The sequence below is a fragment of the Macrosteles quadrilineatus genome, unplaced genomic scaffold (genome assembly GCF_028750875.1).
Source record: "Macrosteles quadrilineatus isolate MER2022 unplaced genomic scaffold, UCM_ALF_1.0 Scaffold_9__3_contigs__length_116548681, whole genome shotgun sequence".
Lineage (NCBI taxonomy): Eukaryota > Metazoa > Arthropoda > Insecta > Hemiptera > Cicadellidae > Macrosteles > Macrosteles quadrilineatus.
Genome location: NW_026542602.1, coordinates 30,335,930 through 30,362,135, shown reverse-complemented (window position 1 = coordinate 30,362,135; position 26,206 = coordinate 30,335,930). Strand labels below are relative to the sequence as shown.

The window sequence follows — 26,206 nt, the reverse complement described above, 5'->3', positions numbered from 1 at the left end:
ATTTGTTGCCAATGAAGCTGCGCGACCATTTAAACAAGGAGGTCCCTAAAAGTTCAAGAATAAAAGCCAACTTCACTTCAAGTACATTCCACTACACCTAACACGTAGAGAGATTATATTGACAACTTTATGAAAATGATAAGGCTGAGACAGCTAACTGCCATCCCCCATGTCACGCAATTCCAGCTTTAACAGTAACCCCACAACCAATTTTTCAAAACTATGCTGGAGGGTTATTTGTTGAACAGAAGTACGATAAGAACTGACGCGTTGTGACGAAGGAAAACTCCCTTTGAAGTTAGAACGTGTCTTCTCAACAAGCAGATATTTTTTCTCAAATAAAATCATAGATTAATCTGCATTACACTGATGAAATCGCGGAAGTGTTTAGCTACAAAAGATCCACCAATATGATTTTAATACTATTTAAAGGTTCTTCCAAAAGAAGAGATACCAGTTAACATACTAATAATAACTCCGATGACGTACGGCAAGGGAAATATTTTAATCATTGAATGATCAACCATTTTTGTAACTAAATCAATTAATATCATTATTGTTTTTACATTTATTACTCTTTAAACAATGCTATTCACTCAATTTATCGCAGTTAGATGAATTAGCGTAAACCTTGGAAGTAACCGTCGATTTCGACGGGTTTCACCTAGTCTATCTATAATATTAAAACGTGACAGGGTTTTTTATTTCACGACTCTGAATCAACCACTTGACGGATTTTCACGATTTTTGTGTTGAAAGAAAGAAAATTTTGAGAACTAAGGAATGTCGAAGGCATAATTTTAGTTTATTATCTTCTTTATCTTTCTCAGTATTTTTGATTGGTATCTTTGGATAATTTCTATATTTGAAGTACTCGCCAAACCCCATAGTTGCACTCCGTATGTCCATATTGGTTTCAATATCGTTTTATATAGCAATAATTTATTTTCTAGACTAAGTTTTGATTTTCTTCTGATGAGCCAATTTAACTGATTAGATTTTAAATTTAGTTGTTGCCGTTTTCTCCAAATGTGTGTTTTCCAAGTTAATTTCCTATGTAAATGGATACCTAAGTATTTAACCTCAGTTACTTCAGGAAGTTGGGTGTTGTTTATTGTGACAGGAGGACAAGAATTTTGATTTAGAGTCAAAGGAATGTGGACAGATTTAGTTTCATTAAATTTTGAATCTCCATGTTTTAAACCAATCAGTAATTATGTTCAGATTTTGCTGTAAATTTAGAGAAGCTTGAACTGGATCACGATGAACAGACAAAATTGCAGTATCATCCGCAAATGTATCAATTTCTACATACATCAATTCTACATATATTTACGGACCATACTTTGTGAGGACCATGAAAATAGTCCAACGCACTGAGGACACATACAAAATGACCGTTAGTTGAATAATTACTGACTATCTGAGGACTATTGTTTTTGATCATCCAAGTGAGTACACACACAAAATACTGTTAAAATGAGTACTTCATAACTATGTGAGGACTTTTATGTATAAAGCACTGTCATGTGGGTATTTCTCGTTTGAGTCAAACTGTTATTGGGCATCGTGTAGTGGAGTACGGCAATTTTATCCAAAGCGAGAAAGTCGCTTAATTTACACGTGAAATAAATTTTTACCAACATTTTTTCAAGAGACCCAGGAGAGTAGGGTAAAGACAATTTGATAGTAAATTTAACAACCCCGCCGCATCAATCCTGCACACTAAGCAAGTTTCAGTTTGCCTAAAATAGACAAATGTTAACTAGAGTCTTAGTGATAGACATATTACAGTGCAAATACAGTGTATTCACAAATTAGGCTATCCAATGACCTATTAATTAATAAAATCGGTTCAGTAGAACTGTAGATTTAATTGTACAAAGCTTAAGAACAACATCTTTAATTCAGTATTTTCTCACTACTATACATTTGGAGGTTGCTTAACGTTTTTGCAAATAACTTTGAAATGGCGAGGAAATCGACCAAAGTGGAGCGTGATATTCTGAAAGAGAATAAAATTTCCTACAAATTACCATTATGTATTTCTTGAAATTACAAGAAATACATACTGTTTCATTAAAAAGTAGTGTAAAATTTATACATATTGTCATATTTGATAGATAGATTGGCATTAATTTGGCTAGTTACGTATACAGACAAATTAATATTTACGTAACAGACAATTAACAGTATTTATTTTGCTTTTTGGAAATGCCACATTGCTATTTTATTTGCATCATTTGTTGCAAAAGAAGCCACATGACCATATAAACGAGTAAGCCCCTAACATTACGTAGAGAGATTAATTTGCAACTTTATGTAGCCTATGTATAAGGCTGAGACAACTAAATGACATCCCCCATGTCAATGAATTTTAGCTTTAACAGTAACCCCACAACAAATTTCTCAAAACTATGATAGAGGGTTATTCATTGGCACAGAAGAACATATGTACGATATGAAATGACGCGACAAGACGAAGGAAAAATCAAAAACGGATATACATCCCTTTGAAGTTAGAACGTGTCTTCTCAACAAACAGATATTTTTTCTTATATAAAATCATAGATTAATCTGCTTTACACTGGTAAAATAGCGGACATATAGAAATCACTACTAAAAAATTATAAAAATTTAGCATTTTTTTTTTTAAACCAGAGCAGGTAAAGTGTTAAACTGCAAAAGATCCACCAATACGATTTCAATAAACCCTGCTTTAGTAGTGTGCTGCTCCTAGTATATCGAGCTCTAAGCGTTACCAACGGAAGCGCAAACAATGGCATTGTTTCCTATTGTACAAGCCTTCGAGCGCCCGGTTGGCGGTTTTTTGCTGTGTCTGTCTACTCACTACTGCTTGATTTCATCGCAGAGGCGCAGTGTGCGTGATGTTAAGCGTCACAAAAATGCAAATACCCCATTTATATTATTGAGCGAAGCACTTATAATTTTGTGCTTATTTTTGAGCCTATATGTATTTTAATTTATAAAGGCATTATGCACATCCACAGGAAACTATCTTTCTAACAGTATGCGTAGATTTTCCCTGCGATGCACATAAGCTGAGAAAACAGGTTTTAAAGCATACTAGCTGTTACCCACGGGCTTCACCCCGTTTTAATTCATAAGTATTAATAAAATTATTGATTGGTTAAGTTCAACTTGAATAAACAAAACAGAATACAAACAAATAATTACACCTGATTTTAATAAGGAAATACATTGAAAGAATAACATACAAATGAGGACAGCTGAGGTTTTTTAGCGAATTTCCCATATAGGGAATAAGCTATTACCGTAGGTCTCATGGTAAGACCTAGACCCGGGACCGATTTACTTTTTCGTTTTGAGGTCCCCAGAGGCCAAAAACACCATCCGTTCAAATTCATATATATATATATATATATATATATATATATTTATTTATATATGTGTCCGTTAGCGCGATAACTCGAGCAAAATTGATCCGATTTTGATGAAATTTGCTACAAACGTGTAAACCTACGTTTATTCAAACGAGTTCGCGAACCAGATAATCGGACCATGGGATCAGGGGTTTATGGGGGGTTTTATGGGGTAAAAATGGGTTTTTCTCATTTTTGACCCTAAAAACTTAAAATTTCTAAATTTCTCTCTAGACCATTTTGAAGAGCTTAAAAAAACAAATAATTTAGTATATTGGAGTGTTTTTGAATGCTCATTGACTACGGAGAAAATAAAAAAAATTGTAAATTTAAAATTCCCATGTTATTCTTATGGAGAATAAATAAACTGTTCTAGTTTGCTTGTTTATGGATATATTTTAATCAAATTTGGCAATTTGGTTTATTTCATACTAAGCTATCAATATTTCAATTGAAAAAACACACCTCAACATCTTCCCCGTAGCAGCAAACCTAACTACTCACTAAAATTAATGTTATTTAAATAGGAAATAAATCTGAAAATTTATAGGGAATATTTTAGTAGAAATCAATCCGGGTAAATGGAAATTCGCTTAGTATGCAGGTTTGCTGCGACGGGGGTATTTTTATTTTTAACTATATTATCATGTGCATCGTTGAAAGATATTTATGTATCACTACGTAAAATAAAGCGATTCTAGTTGGGTTGGATCAGAATGTATTACGAATACAGATGATACAGATTTATTACGAAATAAATTTCAACTAGAGAGAAATTGAGGTGGTATCAGTTTGTATACTCCCCTTCTTAACTTTACCTGCTGTCATTGTGAAGTCCATAAGATATTTTTCACTCTGATAACAACAACAATAAATATGCAGCTTAAATGCAAACATTCAATTTCGTTCACCTTAACCTGATTGTATTTCTTAAAACAATTAGTATTTGCATTTTTCATCGTATTTTTGCATATTTTAACATAGCATGCATTAACTACAGTTTGAATAAACGTTAGAGTTACTGACTGAGGCGAGAGTGTATTATCTTTATTAAGCCAAACAATGAGAGAGACAAAGGGATTGTGGGACACGTATGTGTAGCCTGTTAATCGTGGTTTATTTGTAAACCAACCTTATTGGTTAGTCTAATTAAAATTTGTGACTTTAAGCTTTAATAAAAACTTAACTATTTTGCTATCTCCTAAGAATGTGTTTACTGTTATTATCTTTGTTTAATTTCATCGTTTCCAAACTTCTTAAATATATAGCATAAATGGGATTTATTCAATAAATTTACCAATAAATAATCGTAAGATAGATAATAATATTTTATTTTGATGGACCTCGAAATGAGAATACTTTCTAGTTGAATTAAGAAAACATGAAAGTCATAACGTTAAACATAAAGTTTTAGTTAAATAACGCTAGTTAAATAAGGCAGTAGAAGAAACCAAAAAACTTAGCATAACATTTCGTTGAATAAAGAAAAGATTAAATTAAAACCAACTAGCCCGATATTATTGAATAAAAACGGCTTGACAAAATGTTTAGTTAAATTCAGTTTAACACTCATCATAATCTTTTCAATGAAAAAATTTTAGAAGAAACTAAAATGCAGCATACTTTTCATGATGTTAATTGAGAGAACATATTTAGAATAAGGTTTCATTAAATGAGGTTTTAGAATGAACTCACAATGTTTAGAATAATTTTTCATTTAATTAAATTAAAGAAGACTCATCTCGCTTTGCATTATTGACTGTGGAATAAAGAAAGGAAGAGTAAAATCACAATTCTATCATTGCACATTATTTGTTGGATAAAAAGATATAAAGTAAACGCAAAGCGCTTAAATTTTTCGTTGAACCAAAAGATCTTGCATAATTTCTCATTATACATAGAAAAAAATTAACTGTCGTAAAGGTACAGTTAATAATGGTTAGAAGAAGCTCAATTCACTTTGCACGTAATAAATATGGATAAGAAACTCCAAACCTTTAATATAACTGTTTCAAGTAGAGATAAAATCAAAACTTTTTAAATCTTCTGATATGATATGTGAATACACAATGCTTAGTATAATTTAATAAAGTGGGAGAAAAAATCAAAATATTTTTTCGTTGAGTAAAATTGATTGGCACGATGTATTTTACCTAGAGAGAGTAAAAAGGAAAACTTAAAACGTTTAGTACACATTTTTAAAGTAAAATGTTAGAAAGTATGTACTTAATTGTCTTAGTATGAGTTGAATTCAAGAATGATAAGTAACTAAAAATGTGACGAGGAACTCAAGTGGATTTGCATAAGTTGAATAAAATATGAGAAGAAACTCAAATCGGTCATTCTTAACTGATTAGTATCCATAATACGTTTTCTGATCATACCGTCCGGTCCAAAGTACTTCCAGTCTCTAACTTTGTTCGTACGGTAGAGCTATACACGCGGGACGCAGGGTCTGTCACTTGGGTTAAGATTAATAACTCAAGGTGTAAAGTAAGGGCCGACATTTGTCATCTGTCCTATTTACTTGGCTTATCTTGTACTTCCGCCGCTTGTAGAATTCATGCACTTTCCCGGTCCATATCTGATAACAGCGAATCCAGTTTTTCAATACGTTATATACAGACTGTCCCAAAAGTCCCGGACCGGTTTAATATTTTCTAAACGACCACAGATAAATCAATAAAATTTGGTACATCAACACCACACCTAAAAATCTACTTTTTTAAGGAAATATAAATCTTCTGTCACATCATGGGGACGTCCCACAAGGAGTCAGTATTTAAGAAGGAAATCTTAAATAGAAGCATAGGTTGACATGTACATCAAATTAAAGGTGTTTACTAGCAGAATATAATGCCGCAAATTTAAACTCAAACGGACAACCGAGTCAAGAATGGTTTAAAGATTCATTTAATTTGCATTGCTATTATACGCTTACTCCTCGGGGGGCACAGCCCTAGGAATCGGAAGAAAATTGTTAACGTAAGCATAGGTCGATATGCACATAATATTAAAGGTCTTCACTAGTAGATTACAATGCCGTAAATTCAAGAAAAAAAAAACGCCTGAGTAAAAAATGACAGTCGTTGAAATATTCAAAATGGCGTATTCAAGAAATCTTTGAACCACTGTCATTCTTGACTCGGTTGTCCGTTTGAGTTCAAATTTGCGGCATTATATTCTGCTAGTAAAGACCTTTAATTTGATGTACATGTCAACCTATGCTTCTATTTAAGATTTCCTTCTGACTCCTTGCGGGACGTCCCCATGATATGACAGAAAATTGATAGTTCCTTAAAAAAGTAGATTTTTAGGTGTGGTGTTGATGTGCAAAATCTTATTGATTTATCTGTTGTCGTTTAGAAAATATTAAACCGGTCCGGGACTTTTGGGACAGTCTGTATTATATTTTTCATTAATTTTACAACAGTAATTATTTTTTTAGATGAAAATGGAAGAAAGTATGAATAATACGTATTTAGTAGTTAAGGTGCAGTGGTAGAACTTTATTATGGCTATGGTAGATGTGTTACTATAGCATACCGTAAATTTAAAGAATGAAATTTTATCAAACTGTGTCCTCCCCTTTTGAAAATACTAAGCTTGAGTATAACTGCAATAAGCATTTTATACTTATATGCCAACCCCTTACGAAGGACGGGTACTCTGATAGTTCTTTACATTGTCTAATCTAATTATTTAATTGTATGTGTTCACAAACCAATGGAAAGAACTTCTTTCGAGTGTTAAAAGTAAAATAATAACTTCGTAAAAGGCAGGGCTTTAAAATGTGATGAAGGAGGGTTTAAACAAATAAATTAAATCACTTATTAAAACTTTTCTTGTGTTAATGAAGAAATCAATTATGTTTAATATCTTACAAAATACAAAGGGTCCCGTATGTAATGAAATGTTTATTGAAATACTTAATTACTTAATTATTAAATTTCATCATCGACAACAAGATAGCTTGTATTATTTTTTATATTTTCCGCAAGAAAGGTTGTCTTATAACATCCAGTGATCGGATATCGTCGATGACCATTATGTATTCGTCGTACGTGATTTGAAAATTACATTTTTTTCTATCTTAGTCGTATTTAGATTACACGCTACAAAAAGTGAACACAAATCACCATTAAAATGATTTTTTATTTATTATTAGATTTCTGTACGAAAGTCAACATTTGCAATATATTTTGTAGGCTGAATCAGTAAGGTCATACACGAGTGAATAACGGCAGAGTCATAAATTACCGTTACTGTATTTATATTTTGAAACGTGACGTAGAGCATCTTCTCAGTATTACCAACTTATTTTTAATGCGATGATCTTCTTGGACGAAAAACGTGATGCTGTCAGCGAAACAAATCAACATCATTCATAACCAACGATTACGGTGGGTGCTTTTACACGGAAATTGGGTCATATACATCTTCCAAACCTTTCCAACTAGTATGTTTTATTAGTGAAATTTCAAAGGGATAAATCATATTATCATTTTTGTATTGCTGATATATATTCTATTTGTTTGATAAAAATTCTAAGGTCAAGAATACATACTTAAACTATCATAAAAAAGGTGTATTAGCGTATATAAATAAACAATTTATTTTACATTACTGAAACTTGAGGATGGAATAATAATGCAATATGGGTCTGGTAACAATATCATGGTCTAGTGGTTATAAAACAGGACTTCTGTCCTTGAGATGCGGGTTCAAGTCCTACCAATCACCAATTGCTTTTACGTGCACGATAAACCCTTGGTGACTCTATGGATGAAGCTTTCCTTGAGCTAAAACACAACATCTAAAACAAAAAAAGATTGGTTGAGGATATCATTCAATGGAGAACAGGTCTTTCTTATGTTTAAATGTGCAGTTCCAGTTGTTAGGGATCAGACGTCTATGATAGACATAGTTTAAAGGAAATAATTTGGCAGAATGGTGTTTAACAACACCATTATAACCAATGAATACCCTACAATTAGTTTAACTAAGTCGCGTATTCATACAAAAATATGACGTCTATGTTATTCTTAAATTTAGTATTCTCATTGCTACAAACCTTAAAGCTTTGTTTCTACTTAATACAAAAATGTAAATAATTTTTCATTTACTGTATGTAGTCAATAATAGTTTCTTTCCAAATATAATCACTATAGTCTAGATACGTTTACGCACATTTACATCTAATGCACTATTCTCTAACTGAATTGGATGAAAATCTATAAACTTGTAAACAACTTCCTGTAATGTTTTAATCGACAAGTTTCCAAGCTACTGAGAAACGTCAAACTACGCTGGAAGATCCAAGTTACTCTGACAAACTTATTGAATAAATTAAAGCGTTGCAAATCCAATTTTAATTAAAACTATCATTTTATAATGCTTGTCAATATATGAGTTTTACAAGATGTAGCTATGTAGTAAGAATATACATTGGATTTTACAAAATATGCAAAAATTTACAATAATACCTGAATTTATTGTGATACAGTTGTGCTGAAGATACTATAAAATTATAATCTAAATTTTTAATGGATCAAGTTACTATACCTATTTGAACATTTCCCACCTTATAATAAAACTACTCTAACAGGGTATTTATTTTATTTGAATCAGTGAATAACCAAGTAAGCTAAATTAATCTTATTCGTAACACTTTTTTCGAGTAAGGTCTTCAATCATTATTTTTAAATGACGAAATGCGATAGAGTGTGCAAAGCCAGACAATCCTACACTTTAAATGTTATTAGGAAAAATTAAACCGATAACCAGCTTATCAACCGTAACAACAATTTTAGTGTTACATTCATGTGTATGTATATGTTTTGTTAATAAAATTTTAATTACCATATTTAGATGTTCGTATATATTTCTTTTACAATGTTGAATCTTATGGACGAATACTAGACTCCAAGACGCTTATTTCGGACACTGTCCTTCAGTAGAGCTTTCATGAATTTTGGGACATGCACAACTTCTTACCAACGTCCCCTAAATCATCAAAAATCTTTTGGAACTGTAGAAGGAGTTCTGCTCACAAAACCCCTCCGGAATATTAAATAAGTATTTATAGATGTATTTCCGTTCATTTTCAGACGATTTACCAAAAATAACAACTTTGAGAACCTTTTCTGAAATCAAAGCTGACAAACCGTCACCTTCAAAGAGTCTGCCAGGTTTACAATTTCAAAACGTCTGACCCTTTTCACGAGAAGCTGCATTTGCCGACACTGTTTCTATTTTACAGGTTTTACCTTAAAATATTCAAAATGCAAAAGTTTTTAAGTAACTCATTCTTACGAACCAACATGAGACAAAATATTACAGATATGATTGTGCCTCATAATTTTAGAATTGCACGTGTGTAAATTAAATAGTTCTAATGTTTAATTTTGTTTATGAAAGGTAAGAATTTTGTCATTTTATCCTTTTAGAAATATAATACTCTAAATTGTAGAAACAATAGGGGGTGTATTAACAAACTATTTGGTGCAGTATATTTGCTTAATACAGCCTGCTTAGTGATACTTCTAATAAACCTCCCTTATGGTTATGTCTTTCCAATAAATATTTAATGTGCAATTGATTGATACCATCGAACCGTTGGTCTTCTTGTTATACATAAAATTATTTAGGAGACGTTTTAAAAGCATAATCGTGTGACCATTATGACACCCTTCTTTTGCTGTAGTACAGTTGCTGTACTGTTTAATCCAAATTTGTGTTGAAAATGATATGAGTAACTATAAGATAAAAATCGACTGCGTTATTGATAGTCATTTTTCCAGTTTTTGTTGTTAGTGAATGATTTGATGGTTCACGATGCTTTCCAATTACAAAAAAAAAAAAACATTTCTTGTTCAATTTTCTCTCTAGGGTTTAAAGAAATCAACGATTTAGGTTAAACATGTCATCAAATTTTGAAAACAAGTGGACATATTTAAAGTACACGAGGACTGTTGGCGTATGGAGACATCATGGAGTGGGGGTTGGGAGGGGTGATCAGAACGCAGGTGTTGGAAAGGTTTATGTTTTTACTTAAGCGCCCTAATCCTCATATGCGTCATAAAAAATTTGTCTCTTTCCTCCTAACATTTCTCATACAGTAAAATTATTTGAACTGTTTATAAAATAGCAAATTTTTATTTAACTTCGATGGTTTGCTGAGTTTTTTGGTAGCTTTTAATTATGTACTTAACACCCACTTAACTTTGCACTTGGCTTTGTAAACCAAGTAAACACTTAATTTTAACTAAACTTCTCGGGAGAAGTATTATTTGACGGGTGTTTCAGGTTTGGGTAAGTTGGATTTTTTCTAAATGCTAGAAGTGTACTACATGACTTATCTATTCAATCAATGAACGAACGACATTTGCTGTTATAAAAATCATTGTATGAAGATTTAAGTTGTCGAGCCGAAAATAAAGCCAAAGTCGCCAACGTATCGCCTTTAGCGTTTTCGTCCGATGACAGTGAAACATGAGAGCTTAGTGGCTTAACTTTAATTATACTCCGGTTTATCTCGCCGTTGTCATAAACTGTTAATTAAAAATCTCGAAATGCCTTTCCTTATTTTTGACAAGCATTAAGAACAGATACAATAAAGCATTGAATTTAAAGAAAACTGACACATTTTTCATTCTACCGTACGTATTATATTATGAATGGCATATTTCTTTGAATTGATGTACTTTACAAAAATGCAATACGTGGGATAAAAGGTTTTCGTTATTTCATATGTATACTTCTAAAAAAATGAAATCAAAATATCTCAGGAGTTTGATGTTTTTGAGTTTATTTTTGTGTTAGACCTAATGTATCTAGATAACGGTAAGAGCTTTTCTTATTTTTTAGTAAAACTAGCTGGACGCCAGTTAGGTAGTTTAGTAATAAGTAGAAAAATATACGAACATTTAGTTTTTAGAGTTAAATAGTGTGGAAAGGGCGCAGTCCAACGACGTATTTAGTTCATCGCACTGGTCCAAAGTGCAATTCATAGGTTTCGTTATCAAGACAGGCTTGTTCATTTCACAATTAGCCTACACTAGAGACCATGTCAAAAGACCACCATCATAAGCCACTTTCGGTCTTGGTAATGACATACTATGTAATATTTTTTACAATTTAAATTACATGCAAATTACACAATTTCCACCCCAACACTGGTGTAGTTACAAAGGAGCCATACTGAATCGTGATATCAATTTATTGTTATATGAAATATTATTAAAAATAAATTAATCCTACCACAAGTATTGAGATTCAAACTGAATTAATCTGTCATTCAACTTATGTCTGATACAACGTGTAGGCTACGTCCAACCTTTTCTGGCAGCCTTCGAACAAATTGTTTGGCAAATTTCTAAAATTTTATCATATGATTAAGACTTAAAATACGTGTAAGACACTCCTACACTAAGATAGAACCTTGGAAAGTTAATTCGTCCGTATTTTGCAATAATGAAATTAGGAGCTTAGGATTTTTCATAATTATCATCAGGCTTACGGAAATTCACACCCTATATGAACTACTACGTGCGAAAGGCTGTCCATATGAATATAATTAATTAATTGCATAGGCCTAATTAACATAATAATAAAAATTTTATATTTTTATTTTCGCGAAACCCCTTTATCCCCTCTAGAGAGTTTAATGTGTGTCAGTCTTTATCTTTTATGCAATAATCTTTTATTGATCTTTATTTAAGCGATCCTTAATAATTAAAGATAAATGTTAGTTGCAATCTTAAAATATAAACCTATTGTACGTCATATGTCTATCTCTTACCTATCTTAAGAAGCAAATCTTTAAAAATTATGCCAGCTTCTTTAAAAATTTCACTTGTGTTTGAGACGACAAGTAACTTAGAAAACGAGTTAAAATATTTTTGTAGACGTTTTACACTCTCGATACTTCTTAAACTCATTAGTTTTGAGTTAAATAAGATAATAAATCAAGAGCCAGATTACTCATTGCTGTATGAGTATACTTTAAGAAATGCCAAAATATTTTATATACGTAGGATGTATGTGGGTGTCCATGAACACTATAACCCGAGCAATTTTGGTCCAATTTTGATTACATTTTGGTATAGTATAAATGTGGATAAAGTTAGAAAAATTGTACTTATTTTGTACAGAATTATTTACATTAATAAATAAATCAGACATGTTTAAGGAACTATCTGAGAAAAAATCCAAACTGAGAAAAATAATTTATTTACCTTGCAGGTTTGCTGCAACCAGGGTGTTTTTCTTGCAGACAAAATCCCTTGATTTCGGAGGTCAAGTTTTATCGACAACGCGTTCGTGTGACAGTAAGCTTCCTACGGCACTGTGGCCATTTGCAGCCCAATATATCATTGTTTGTCCCATTGTTCTGACTCATCGCAAATTCACTCTTTTCAACAATAGCCTTTTGTTTGTGGCGCTCATGTATTTACCAGTTTATTCAAATGTCATTGTAAATATTCTAAACAATTAATTTTATGTTTAAGACCGACATGTGTTTTGATTAGAGATGGTTATATAATTTTTTAAATTATAAATTAGTAAGGAATTCAACAGGTTTTAATTGTTCTATAGGTAGAAATAAGAATATAGGTAAAAGCAACGAAATGTTTTAATAGTTACAAAATATTCGACAACAACATCAGGTGAAAGAAAGTAATTATAAAATTGGATGTTAAATTAAATAACCGTAGAGGTTGAAGTAGCAAGCCGCGAAATGATTTATTACGATTTTATAATATTTCATAAGCTACTTAATGCATTATTAACGGCTAAAACAGCAATTTAACTAACAAAGAAACAAAGAAATAGTTTAGAAAGAAATTGTTTAAAAACAAAGAATAGTAAATAAATGGGTCTCTAACTAAACTGAACACAACACTTTACGTTATAATGAAATCAAGTGGAAACTTTAATGAGAAAACCAACGGAACACAATACAATGAGTTTCGTAGATTAACAATGGAAATTACTTACCTTAACTGTTCTGCATGTATTTTCTGTAGATTTTGGATGGTCCATGACTTAACTTAGAATCTCCTCAACAAACACTTTCCCAAACATTTAATCACTGTAAGTTTATCAGAAGATATCAATCAAGTGTTGCTCCAAGTTTGACCGCCAGCTCGAGGCTACCAGTTCAATTAATCTTTGGGCTAGTTGTTCCTAACTTGAGTGTCAAATAGAGGAATATCGTAGTAAACAGATTATAACGGTTAGTTAAGTGTCAATTCTTAAGTGCTATCATACTCGGAGTCTTAACCTTCGTACCATCTGGTTAAATGTTAACTGGGTCAGGTTAGGTTAGATTGGAGGGTAATTCATGTAATTTGAATAGAAAAAGCAATATATTTTTCGCCATCTCACCACATCTTATGCGTCACCATTTACTAAAAACACCATGCGACCACAGTTGGTATTATTTTATGGCAAAATGTTTGCTAAACAATTTCGAGTTAGTTTCTTCACGTATGTGTTTGTGAATGTGTGTATGACAACTTTTTGCAAAGTCGGCGATGAAGACAATTTACAATAATTTCTAGATTCAAAATAAACTTAAATGCTTTGAAAATTAAATTTAACGAGGCATTTAGCTTTAAAATTAATCTAGGCTCAAAACTAATGATAACAGCCACTAAACAAAATCACATAGTAGTAAACCTTTTATTTGATAAACGTAATCCGGACGATAAAATCGTTACATTTGTTTATGCTTATCGTGATAATATAGAAGGAAGCATAGTGTGTTTTGCTCTATGAATATCTCAGTAGGCTTTGGTGTCAAATAATAGTCCAGTGATCTAGTGAATACATTTTATTTCACAAATTTGACCAATGTGTTATATAAATAATGGAAAAATCTACGTGTTGTCACCTACTGGCATATAAGAGAGTTAAGGTAGGGTATTTAGGCGAACAGTGCTTTGGCTTCTGGAGGTCCCAAAATATAAAAAAAAATCACACAGTGGTTCCGCACCTCATTTAAACTATGCTAAGATTTTGTTTTGCTTTTGCATACGTCGCGGGACGAACATACCCAATCGAACAGAATATTGTAACCCGTATTAATTTGTAAAATCAAGCGCTGAAAAGCTAACTATTGCAAAACGAAAACAGGCACTAGCTTAAGATGACAACAGCTTTTGACACACAACAGAACACCATCTATAAGAAGAGTATTAATAAAGACCAATGATTAACAATTTATCATCACACAGCTCGAAGCGACGTCCACCGCCACAGTAACTGAGCACATTGTGGCGCTGCTTTGATTTATCCCACGGTTTATCCCATCATGGACACGAACAAAGAGCTAAATCTTTCATAACGTTCCGTTATTTTTCATAAGCCCTATTACTTCCTTCATAAAACATGCAATATGAGACGAGTTTATTACCATGCTGGTCGTAGCACTAGAACGTAGCCTATCATAAAATGGATAAAGGAAAGAGCAGTGGTATACAAATAGGAGATCCTTGTATTTAAGTATTGGTTGTACACCTAGTACGACCCTACCACGAAAAATATTTCAACAAAACTACACTGACCAATTTTTAACGTACATACTTAATGTGGGAGGTGGTAATTCCTCAAATATTACACCGACTCAGGAAGGTTTGCCTAAGTTTTGTTGTCGGTGGATATCAAACTTTTTGTCAAACCGATCCAAACAACAACTATAAAAATTTACGATTGTATTAAAAACAAAATGTCAATACGAGACAAGTTTGACGACGCTTTTGACTGCTCTATGGAGAATTTAGTTTCCGTTGGTAACATTTCGTACCTTTTAACACGTTACGTTTAACGTACCTGTAACAATTTAATGCGCTCGTTTTGATCTTTGTAGTAAAATGATGTAGGCCTACAGAGTTTTTTTTTAAATTTTTGTACTGAACCGAGTTATGCGTACCATCAACGCATGATGGCGGACCACGGTCTCTCACTCACTTTGAGCAAAACCGAGATTGTGATATTGACAAAAAAATGATTGACACCATTGTGCCGTTGAGGGTGGAGGCCATCGATGTCCAACCCGTTCGTACTGCCAAGTACCTTGGGGCCAGACAGTAATCTCAGCTGGCTTGATCAGATCTTCCGTACGGCGGATAAGGCCGCTAGGGTGGTTTCCTTTTTTAGCCAATGTCGGAGGGCCTCGGTCCAGTAGTAGGAGGCTGTCATTGTCTTCAATCCACACCGTACTCTTGTACGGTGCGGGGGTGTGGGTAGATGTTCTCAATGAGGAGGTATATAGGATGTGGCTATCCCGAGTGCTTGGTGGCCGAGGGGAAGACCAGTGCCGTGGGGAGGACAAGGCACGAACAGTGGGCCCCACCTGTACCTACCATCTTCGGCAGGAGACACGGGGACGCTGGACAAGGCGACTGATACAGCAAGTCCGACTTTGGGTTAACCCTCGGTACGGAGAGGTGAACTTCTACCTCACCCAATTTTTGACGGGTCACGGCCTTTTCCGGTCGTGCCTGTTCAGGATGGACAAGGCCGTGTCACCCGATTGCATATACTGACCATCGATGTAGTATACATCGATGATACTGACCAGGCATTCCCAATGACGCGGAACATGATTTTTTCGCCGCCACCGTTGGAAAAACCCCATCTAGAGGCTCAACAGTTCGCAGGTTAAATATTGTTTTCGGTGGACATGGTCATACCGATGTTGAGGGAAGGTGAGGACAGTTGGACCTGTGTTTACGTCCATTACGTCCAGCGTATTCTCCGCGCCAAGAAACTCTACCTTGACCGGGATGTGGTTTAGGTTATAAAGAATGCCAGAAACTCTGCGAGCCGTGAGGGCTTAATCACATGTGGGCCTGACTTGAAGTAATATGACAAAAAATTCCAGGTCTGCGTCCAACAGAGTAGAGGGGGTTTTTAGTGAGTAGCCTGATGAATGCAGGAGTCTCTCACTACAGGCTGGCTACCTGTGTACGTAAAAACAGTTTTCCTCCTCTCCCTAAATTCTTTTTTATTTAAAATAATGTATACAGTAGTTTATTGTCATGGAAGCTACTATTCACTTCAAACTACATTGTCGATCTTAATCTTATTTATATTTTTATAATCACAAAACCTTAAATTCAAATCTTTTGTTGCAGACTGAACTTCAAGGATTATTAAAGACTGATTAGGTAAGTCGAGTTATGGCATACCCCTAGTAACTAAGTTATAGTACGAGTTATATACGGTTATAGTAACTAAGTATTCGTAGTTATTTGAGGTTTGATAATAAGTTTTATTTAACGGGTATTCATTTTGTCGCAGGTTTTAACGTGTTACTGATCAAATACATTGTACTGAAATAGACTATAAATTACTAATTAAGAAAACATATCAATTTTTCATCCTATGTACCTACTATTTGAATAGGATATATTAAATTAGTTTTGATTATTTTAACTATACAAAACGAATATTCTGGGATTCTGTCAACTTTGAATTGCCAAGCAAATGAAAGTCAATTCCTCTCAATATGTTTACTTCATAAATTACTTTAAAGCTTACGATCAATAATAATTAATCTTCGGAAGCCTACTCACTTCCGATCAATCTAAACTTGTCTATAACTTTGACTGTCTGCTGGAACATAACTTGGGCTGCACTTGGACTGTTTTAATGAAACTCCTAGTTGAATATTAGTAACTTTAAAGTTTACGAGCCCAATTAAATAGGAATAACAATATATGTTTTACATAATATAAATTATATTATGTAAATTAGTGCTACAATTTAGGTCATTTTTAAGTTAGCAATGCAAAAAAAATCTCAATTGGATTTCGTCTAATTACCTATTAAGAAAACTGACTTACAAACTTTCAAGCTAAGACTGAAACTTTTTGTACGTATTTTAAACTAATTTTGAATGCAAAATGAGTGTAGAATGCCGTGGAAGATATTTGCTGCTTGTTACAGACTAATACCAGTGGTCTTTTGGCCAGAAACATTAAAGAAATCTAATGATCAAATATGGTGGGTCCAGTTTTGAAACATCAAAAAGCCACTGACTTTTTTCAGGGTTGATTAGGCAATCCTGTGATAACTAAACACTATGAACACTTAGCTGCCCATCTCTTGTTTTAAGTGTGGAGACTGTTTTGCCACTTTCAGGCAGTTATGTATGTTATAAATGTCAATATTAGTTATACCTGAAACCCCTAATATTGTTTAATACGACCCATCAATTGTGTGATATCATATGATACAATTAATATGTTATTACACACATATTCCAAAATCAAATTATTAACTTGGCCGATAAACCTGACCCAAATACTGCTTAGTTCATGCCACATTAGGTGTTGACAAAGTTGAGGTCGAACAATGCATTATCACCAGAACCACTGAATGCAACAAGTTGTGTGTTGGAAAATGAATCGTTAAATAGTTCTGATTGACTTGAATGCCTTAATGCTATTCAGATTTGGACTGTCGTAAAGATAAAAATATTTTTTAATTCACTACCGGTACATAACTTGATAATTATTTTAAATTGCCAAAGTGAGAATCAATAATATCTTTATGTAAAACCACTCCTTTTATCTATGGTAAAATGTGGTAGAGGGGTTTCAATTTATCTCACACGTTTGCGTCATTTTCGTTGTTGTTCGTGTCTCCACAACTGGCATTCTTAATGAAGGCACAGTAAACTATTTTACGGAAAAGCAGTCGAAACAATAACTTTTGGATATGCCGGAGATCGATCCCGTCCTTCTTGCAACGGGGGACTCTTGGCTAGCAACAAACTAGACTAGCAACACACTAGGCTTACACGCTAGGCTAGCAACACACCATTCTAGCAACACACTTGGCTAGCAACACACCATAAAGCAACACACTAGGCTTACACACTAGGCTAGCAATACACTAGGCTAGCAACACACCATAAAGCAACACACTAGGCTTACACGCTAGGCTAGCAACACACCATTCTAGCAACACACTTGGCTAGCAACACACCATAAAGCAACACACTAGGCTTACACGCTAGGCTAGCAACGTCTCTGTATCCTACTTTTTAGTATATTGTGTGTAATAATTGTAATAATAATAATTATATACATGTAGAAGTCGTATGTATGTATTATTGTGTATAATTCTATTGACACTTAACCTTGGCCTTAGAGTTCTGAAGCTTTGTACCACACACGAGACAGGATAAGGAGGTTGCAATATAGTTCAGTCAATTGCTGGGTCTAATGATACCTTTGAGGTTGCAGCATTACAAGAGGATTAATAATGGCTGTTTTCATTTAATTATTTTCCACTGTCAGAACTATTATTTTATAGGTATTTTGTGTAATAAATCATGTATTATCAAAGTTTTTGGAATAAATTTTAAAATGGAAATGTGTTTTCAAGAGTATTTATAACAAATTCCTTTAATTACTAAGAATATTACAACTGAACGAACACGCAGTCACACTTTGACCATATTTCCAAAAAAGGATTTTGTCGTTTTTTCCTATATTAATTAGATCACACTACAACAAAGTTTTCAATCAAGTATAAAGTAAAGTGTGTATGTATGTAAGGGATAAACGTTAATTACTCTAATTTGTTCTTTCCTTCATTCATTCATTTATTTCACATTTTCACCACGAATTCTAAAAGTGTAACGTTTGTCTCTAATAGTAACTAGTCTTACAACCGTCTGGAAAACGACTTTAAAATTTCCCTGTTTTAACTTAGTTTATAATACAGTTTGTCAAAAGTAAAGATTTCAATATTCAAGTAGATACCAAAACCAGTGTAGGTGTAAATAATAAGTAAATATATGGTATCATACCTCGACGAGAGGTGTTGATATTTGACAACAGAAGCTAAATTAAACATTAAACTCCGTAGATTGTGGGGGGATCAAGCCAGAGCTGATAAATGCTCATTGCCCTTGGAAGTTATGTTTACGGCTAAATTAGTTTATTTGCTTTTTCTTCATCTTCCTGAGAAAATAATACGGTATAACCTCAATGGAAAGTCCCTCATTGAAATAATCAAATTAGGTTTTATATCAAGGTAGACTCCATATTATGGTTTTACAATCATATGTGATTAAGGGTTATACAAATCAAAGAATTACACACTCATTATCAAGAATTAATTACCATTTAAGGCTTTGTTATTGAGGTTCTAATGTAATTTGGGATTTTTTAAATAAGGTATTACGAATAATAACGTACGGAGATTACTTAATATAAAATAATCTCATTTACTTATATGCAATCATTTGTGTGATACCATCACATTACCATATTTGAACGATGACATAATATGGCTACAAATATCCTAATACAGTATGCATTAGACAAGTTTTAATTATATTTTACGATACGGAAATTTGTTATTCGCCCTGCAGACATTTCAGGTTTTTACGCCACTCTGAATTTACGCAAAAATGTAAACAGAAGTTTTATGTAAAAGTAGATAAAAATCTTAAAAGCACATGAGAATTTGTTTATGATGTGTTCGTACAAATAATGTTTGTAGTAACTTAGTGACATAAAAAAGTGTATATCAAATTTAAAGATAACATTCATTCCTTTTTAATTCTATGGCTTGGTTCACCTCAATCCAAAGTTCTGCTGACAGTTTGGGTTTAAACTTGAAGGAGATTCCTATCTCCTAGTCAGTTGTAACCACGCTGAATGGGAAGGTTTACCAAAGGAGTTGGGAGGACATGTTGGAGAAAGTTGTTTTGTGGGTTCAGATTAGCTGATATCCCAGCTCTTTTGTTGTAATGTGTTAGTAGTATGTTTAAATCATTTTTATTTACCGCAGCAATTTTCTTAGTCAATAATAGTATTATTCCCGTGTAATTTAAACTAGTATACATTTGCACTCCACCTTACAAAATATAAATTGTCTATCTGCAAAAGAATAAGTTTCTCTGATAAAACAATGAAACAAACTCGTATAAAACTGGTTTAAGCCTACACGCCAATGCACAATCGTATAAACTCGTAAGAAACAAGTATGAAACTTGTGTTAAACTCTTTCGATACTGTACGAAACTCGTATAAGATCTTCATAGACCCTATACAAAACCAATACATCCCGCAAAAAAACTGAATATACTTGTACATATTGTATTGTAAATCTTGATCAAAGCTTAAAGATAACCTTTTGAGATTATTTATAACAATAGCATGTAATAGTTTTACCTCGTATTTTTAAACTAACAAAATAGCTATTTTGATACAAATTCACTTTCGTAATTTTACTTTGATTGGCTAAGCATTGGATTAAAAAGAGTGTATACCTACTTACAATACAATACCTACTTAAGATTCAATCACAATACAAATATATTTGTTTATAAGTGGAAATAAATCTATAAATATATTTTACTAACAGATAAATGGAATTGACCTACACTGAAGACGTAATGTTTTTAGGTAAATGTATTCTTACAAAGCTTTGTCCTGAAGAGGAAAACCAAGAGCTTGTCTCTATAATTATTTAATTCAATTACAACGGGAATCTTTTGATTTTAGTTTCTAAACTAAAGGCATTTGCATTTATTAACTACTAGAGAATAAGGGTTAATTACTGTACATTACTGAAATGATATTAAAACTTTGTAAAAAAATATTGTATTTTGATGAGTGGAAAATGCATAATTAATTCAAACTAAGAATATATACAGTAAAATGTTTTAAAACCCATCAGTCACTGATCATTTTGGAAATTTGATGATAATTTTAACGTGAATCAAGCTTTAGACGAATAATGCTTTTTTAAGTGGATTTGATCGATATTATTTGTGAATATTAAGGAAAACACTTTGATAGTAGATATATCTTCTATCCTAGACGTCCCAAGACGAATCTTTGGCGGGATAGAATTCTTTGCATGGACTTACCCCTGGGAAGTAACCCGGTAGATCGGAACCCATCTTAAAATTAAGTCCTCCGATGAAGTCAGATAAATAGGTCTCTCAACCGAGAAATAACTCTGTATTTGAGTTCTCCTTCGACGATAAGCCATGCGATAACAATAAAGTATTGCAATCCCTTGGTTGAACGTTGTATTATAGGCCTCACCAGGGGTTGAGTGGCTTTAAATGTTCTTGATCTTTACAGACTTGCTTGCGTTACACACTATAGCTGTGTATTTTATTTCAAGGAGATAATATTTAAGTAAACAATTGTCCTCCTGTAGATCTTCTGTATACGTCATTAAGACTCAGCTATCCGTTATCATTATGTTTTTAATGAATTCCTGGCTAAAGAAACAGGTGATCATGGTCAGAACGAGGAGAATTTTACGTTTCCAATCACCCATCACTCATATTCGCTTGCGTTGAAATTCATGAATAACTACATAACAATAAATGATAACAACTTTACGTGCACTTTACGTTCACAATAATAACGAAGATAGCTAATTAGCAAACAGATTTCAAGATGGCTTCATACCTATCGTGTACATTTGGTTCGGCAAAATGTTATTTGAAATACCACATTATGAACCAATATATGACTATTTTGTGGTCGTTTAAAGTTTTAATCATTGCATATACCTACAAAATAATGCATTGTACACTAAATTAATTAAATTTTAAACTCCAATAGGCCTATGTTGAATATCTTTGTGTAGCTAAATTAAAGTAAGAAACCGGTATCTTTACAAGTTTAAAGTAGGTAGTTATAATTTACTTAAATGCAAAAAAAAATATATATATATATATAATTATATATAAACATACTGTGTTAAAACAGCAATATAATTTATATAGACTATGGAACTCATGTACACTGAAACAACTATTTTGAGTTTCTCTTCGTTGTCATTCTAACAAAAGAGGTTGAAACTTGAACATAAGTAAAGTTATATCTTGTGAGTCGGAAACGAAGCCTTACTCCACCTTCTAAACTTATCTTATCTTCATTATCTTACTGAAAGGATTTTCTTTATTCGTTTTTCCCACATAGTCAATAGCGTACAGTTCCAACCAATTTTTCAAAAATGTAATAATGGATTTTGTAAATGTTTTATTAAAAATATAATAATTAAATATTACTGTAAGTTAGCGTGATTATTTACTATTAGATTCACAAATTTAGATGTCTATATGTGGTTTTATTTCGTAAATTACAAAATGTAATAAATACTCGGTTATTAATTCTTACCATGTGAGAAACTTCTTCGATGAAAAGCATACATGGATTTACGTAGATTTTTTGCTCAATACCCATTAGTTATATGTTACACCATTTGATTTTTAAATCTAGTTCGCCATTAACAATGTTTTAAAAACTAATCGTCAACATGCTTTCGTTGACTGATCTTTAAACATTTAATCATAAATGAAATTGATAGTTTACACACTTAATGACTATGTAAACTGTTAGTATTTAGTACAGTTTATAGTATGAGCAACCCCAAATTTACATACATCTAGGATGATAATAGATGTGACAGTCGTAATGTTCTTAGTACCACCATTGAATAATTAATAGTCAAAGATACCACCTTATTTCAAATGAGGATGATAAGTGTAGCTAGGGAAAGAAGTTATGGTGTGAGTGAGAGAGGTTTGTTTTGGGGTGTGTGTAGTATTAAATGGCCGGAGGCTAAATTAAACATTACACTGGTGTAATCTGCCTAAGCCTAGATTAGGCTCTGCGTCAGTTTTGAACGCTCAGTGTTGGCATTGCTGCGATATTACAAATTGTTTAATTTACTTACTTACAACTTATAATTTAGGAGACATGTATATATTTATTTATACAATATATACATAAATTGCATGCATGCATTACAACTATATCTTTTGAAGGACAAAAGACACCATCGTGTGGTTTAAGTGTTGAAGTAACACTACCACACTAATAATGGCTACAGCTTACCCAATGATGGGAAAATCTTTATTTTTAAGATGTAAAAACGATCTAACAAACATAGTAGTTGGTAATGTGACACCAAGACCATGGCAAGGTTCTAGATAGACCGCCTACACTGGACTGACCACTGGCTTGCGGCCATGTGAATGAAACAGTAACGGTTCTTGAGAATAAATAAATAAATAGTCTTGAGAATAAAGCAAACACCAGTAATAACAACTAGAAGCTATGATTTGTACAACAAATTTTAAATTAAAAGGAATTAAAATTATGATTCTTCATTTTAGTTAAACATAGTTCTATCATTGTATCTTTTTGTGAAATAGACGCTGGCTTTAAACGACGTACACTAAATTAATTTAAACTGCTGATTAAAAGTTCCAAACCCCAAATAAGTTCTAAACAAACCAATCACTGCATTACACTGGCCTTAATTAGAATGGCATTTGTTTTAACTGTAGTCAACTTATTAAATCGATTTCCAAATAGTTATCCGATTCTAGTTTTGGATGTTTATCTCACTTTAGATAAACACACACGTTTCAATTAACATATTTGTGTGTTATGCCTAATTAAATGCTGACCACATGTGATCGTTGTTCAATTAATCGTCGAATTCAGTAATAAAACAGTCATTGCACTCTGAAATTGACACGGCGAATTAACTCGATACATTATCTGTTGTTTAACGGGTTCGCACTGAATGAGAACCAATTAGGGAGTCATAATCAATTGCTGTTTTTAAAAGAAGGCGTATCATTAGCTAATTTTAAATTTATTTTAACTGTGCTTCATTAAAATCATATTAAGTTACAGTGAATATCTTTATGTTTGATATGTTTCCAATATGTTCTAATATATTTAGTTTCTTGATAACTTAATTTCTTAGTTAAGACAGCGACATATTTTGTGTAGGTACAAACTTACTGTATTTAAGCTCAATATTAATGCAGGGAGAAGGTAGATTGTAGAATAAAGTGAGTTAGTCTTTGTATTTTTTTTACTACGACGAGATGTTTCTTAAGCCAGGATAAATAGTTTAAAGACCAACGGTGAAGGATAGCTGGGTCCGGTTTCGAATCACCTACTAACTTTTCTCAGGATAGTGCTGACGATTATAAGATGAGGCCTATTAACCTCTCAGCTGCCCAGTTCATATTTCTCAGGCCAAAAAACTCAATGTGTGTGGTCTCTAAATGGTGAGTTTGCCATTTGGATTTAGATGAAAAACATAAAACTTACACAAAGTATAGACTCAACGCCAAAGTGTACCGATCCACATTTTTTTTCATAATTATTGCCTAAGATAAATGTTTAGCGTTTATAACTTCGAGTAAAGTATTTTTGTGATGTTTTATATCCTACCCCTAATTATGACCTGAACTTTGAGGGAATACAAAACTTGGCGTTTCTGAACCTGATAATACTAGGCTATCTAGCCTCATGAGTAAGAAACAGCGGGGGTCGCTGAAAATAGACCAAATTGAAGCACAGGTAAAAAATGTGTGTATTCTTAAGATTACGGGAGCTTTTCATGCTGAAAATTCATACATGGAACATACCTGAAAAAAAACAAAGGTTTGCAAAACTTTCCAACATCTTTTATAAGCATCAAAATTGTGTTTAAAGGAAAGTTAAGTTTCTCGTTTGCAATCTCATGCAAGCTGAAAGTACAAAGCAGAAACTTCAATCAACATTAGCCATTGGTTCTTACTGTAAGCCTCTTATACTTCGCTGGGACAATTGACTATTTATATAATGTTACCTTGAGTTCACAGAGCCACGACGCTATTTCATTCGGAGAGGTTTTCCTGGGTACATATAGAAGAAGTACCGGTATGGCTGGATAAAATTGTTTTAAATTGAGAATAAGTTTATAAAGACGATATGGATTTTGGCTTAAAATCTGTATTAGGTTTGTTCCTTTATAGTTTGTCACCATTAAAAATCAGCTTCAAGCAATTATAAGATATTTTGATGCCATGACACTTGAGATTGATTACGTTTTCTATTATTTAGCAAGGTACAACAATCTATTCCTTAACCTCTGTTGTGTTGACTGAAGAGCAAAGCGGTCATTATAAAGTTTACCTAAATTATAAGAAAGAATTATTAAGTATTCACGAACTTAAATGCTCACAGAGAAGAAATAAGTAGCAATGTAGCTTTAGGTAAAAAAATGTCCCTACAAAATATAGAATTAATGATAACCATAAAAAAGCCACCAAATTCTAATGTATTTCAAAGTTTAGGATAGGGGGGGCGGGTTAGAACGGTGGCGAAAAGGAAGATTATGATTGCATAACGCTATGACGTAACTCAATTTGAGCAGCTGATTTGTTGCGTCATCATTTTTTTACTTTTCTAAATTTTAACCATTTGGATACCTTACGAAAGTAAAATGACATACATTAAGAACGTTTTTATGTGTTCATTTCTTATGTTTCCAGTTAATTCCTAACACCCTTAAAACTTTAATAAGCAGCTTCATATTTCAAATTGAGTTAATACAAACACCCATGTTAAGAAACATTAACGATAAATTAGGAGAACTATGTTATTATATCTGTATAAATAATACCTCTATGTCTATGAGAGCCAGCACTTGCAGCTAATTGTTCATATATTCGTTTTTTAATCAAAAGATTATATAAAAGATGTATAATGGCAACATTAAAGCAGCTCTAACTAATATTCAGTGTAGAGTGAGGAAGTTGAAACTGCGGGCTAGTTTGCTCAATCTAAACTGTTTGTCGAGTGGTTCAGGACGGGAAATTGGGAAGCCGTGTGAATGTTAGAACATGCCATGCTGTGATCACTGAACAGCTTTCAAATCTTAGTACAGAATATTGAGAGGGAAAGTAGAGTATTTGACTATGAATATACACTTTTCATTTACAAATCCATCCATTG

At 32.8% G+C, this 26,206-nt stretch overlaps 1 protein-coding gene across 2 annotated transcripts in view; it reads left to right on the top strand.

Moving 5' to 3' along the window:
• Positions 1-26,206, top strand: part of LOC129002715 (protein dimmed-like) — a 134,284-nt gene that overhangs the window by 71,241 nt on the left and 36,837 nt on the right. For both annotated transcript variants that reach the window (XM_054430724.1, XM_054430725.1), the window contains exon 3: positions 16,550-16,582. The gene's annotated coding sequence lies outside the window, so the exon portion shown is untranslated. The remainder of the gene's footprint in view (positions 1-16,549; positions 16,583-26,206) is intronic.